The following is a 2,579-nucleotide window of genomic DNA, read 5'->3' on the forward strand; positions in this document are numbered from 1 at the left end:
CAATTTACCAGATTCTAGTTCTGCTAATCTGAGATGGGCACAAAATTGGTATATTTTGTGAAGTCAGCAAGTTATTACAATGCAAGTGATCATAAATCCACTCTTTGGAAGCACTGATGTATAGTGAAGGCTTTTTTTTTACACCAGAAAGAGGAATTAATAGTCCTATTAGATATATAGAGGAAAGAAACACTGATAAATTTATCTCATTCCTGATGGTTTATAATCATGCCCATTAATTAACATTATCAGGGAATTATCCTGAGGTACCTACGTGCTTGATTTTTTTTTTTTTTCATTTTAGGGATGCAGACACTGATCTTTTCTCATGGTATCAACATGAAACTGGGAAATACTAACATGTACATTACCACCAAGAGTGAACCATGAAGAGAATTGATGTACACAGTTCCGTGTCCTTCATCAGAACATCATCTTGGACAATCAGAAAAAGATTTCAAGATGGAGAAAGGAAAGGATAAACATTTTTTCCCTGCAAATAAACTCAGTAAATTGAGTTGACTTTTCAGGATCTTGAAGGGATTATTTTTATTATTATTATCATTATTATTTAACTGACAAAATGCCCTTTTGCTGGTGCATCTCTATTTTGTCTATGGGTGATAGTGAGATTTCTGCCATTTACCTGAAGGACAGACACCTCCCCTTTAACTTTTTCAGTGTCCTTAGAACTTCCTTGTTCCTAAGACTGTAGGCAAGTGGGTTTAGGAGGGGTGTGAGGACAGTTTCAAACAGAAAGAGACCCTGATTCAACTTTGGAGTCTTGGCAGATCCAGGTCTCATGTAGATGCACATGCCTGGACCAAAATAGAGACCCACCACACAGAGATGAGAGGAACATGTCGCCAGAGCCTTGTTCCTGCCTTCTGGGGGAGTTCATTCGAAGTACAGAAAGGAAGATAAGAACGTCGGAAGACAAGATAAGAGATAAGGGCAGCAGCAGAACAAAGACGCTTGTTATCACCACTGACTTTTCATAGGCTGAGATACCCTCACAGACTATCCTGAGTACAGCCATGACTTCACAGAAGAAGTGGGGAATCTCTCTGGGGCTGAAGATGTTAAAATGCAAGGTAAAAGCACTGTGTCCCAGGGAAGTAAGTGCCCCTCCATCCCAAGACATGGCAATCATCTGTAAGCAAACCTTAGGGTTGATGATGACTGGGTATCGAAGAGGATTACAAATAGCCACTTAACGATCAAAGCACATGAGAGTTATAAGGATGCATTCTGCAATGGCCACAGTCAGGGAGAAGAAAATTTGAGTCCCACAAGCCATAAATGATATGCTCCGCCATCCAGAGAAGAAGTTGGCTGCCATTTTGGGGACAATGCTGGAGGTCAAAGTCAAATCCATTAAGGAGAGCTGAGTGAGAAGGAAGTACATGGGGGTGTGGAGATTGGGATACAACCAAATGAGGAGGATCAAAAGAGTGTTGCCTGTGAAGGCAGCCATGTAGATCAGGATAATGATGGAGACCACGGCTGTGATGCATTTAAATTCAGGGAAGAAGCCCAGGAGAATGAAATCTGTGGTTTCTGTCTCATTCCCACTCATCATGACCCTCTGTAATGATAACAGGCAGATAAGAGATTTTTAAAAATATCATAGAAATGAAGCAGTTTTCTTATTAAATTTTAACAATGGCAAATATAAAAATAATCGCCCATAATCACTTGAATCAGTTCTTACTAATTTTCTATATTCCTTATCTATGATTTAATATACTTTTAAAAACCAGAGTATACATATTAAAATGAATTCTATCAACTTTATGTATTAGAGGTCATTTTCATATATTAAAGGAAACTGGACTGCTGTGGTTTCTGTTTTTGTTTGTTTGTTTGTTTGTTTACAATTTAAAGTATGACCAAGAGATCATAAGTCACAATTTCAAACTGCACATTATCCAATTTTTTCACTATTTTAGAAAATCATGTTATTCCATTCTCATCCTTTTGGAGACTTCCTTAGTAATATTTTGAAGAAAAATTTACCCTTATTTCCAGGTCAGATATTATAGACTTTATTTGGCTATGAAAAAAATTGCTAATTTAATTTATAGAAAGATTTATTTTTATAATTTCAAAACACTTCTACTTAAGTCTTTTGGCTCGGAACATTATAATTTAAGGGAAAATTGATCATTATGGCTGTACTTTGTGTTATACGCATTTATGATAATTTCAGCTTTTAATCTAATTAGCTTTATTTTCTATTCAGGGAAAACACTTACTGTGATTACATGGTCTATAGTAAATTCAGATTATCAATGGGGGAAAAGTTTCCTTTCTATGTGCTTCTGTAGGGTTCTTGCTGTTAGAGTTCTTATTATTCTTAACTATTAGCTACAGCTATTATGCCATTGATGGGTACAGGGAAAATCCTTAGGGCTCCTTTCCCTCAGATTTACTGTTTTATTTTTCCTTTTTAGACTTAGTTGTATTTAATCTTATTCCCTGAATACCTATAAAATATTTTAAATATCTGCACAACTCTTTTTTTTTAATAAGCAGGTTTTGTTGTTGTTGTTGTTGTTTTGTTTTGTTTTGTTTTT

At 35.9% G+C, this 2,579-nt stretch overlaps 1 pseudogene; it reads right to left on the minus strand.

The window, feature by feature from the left end:
- Window positions 1-642: 642 nt before the first annotated feature.
- Window positions 643-1,597, minus strand: LOC123936126 (annotated as a pseudogene).
- Window positions 1,598-2,579: the final 982 nt, after the last annotated feature.

Source organism: Meles meles, unplaced genomic scaffold (genome assembly GCF_922984935.1).
Source record: "Meles meles unplaced genomic scaffold, mMelMel3.1 paternal haplotype, whole genome shotgun sequence".
Lineage (NCBI taxonomy): Eukaryota > Metazoa > Chordata > Mammalia > Carnivora > Mustelidae > Meles > Meles meles.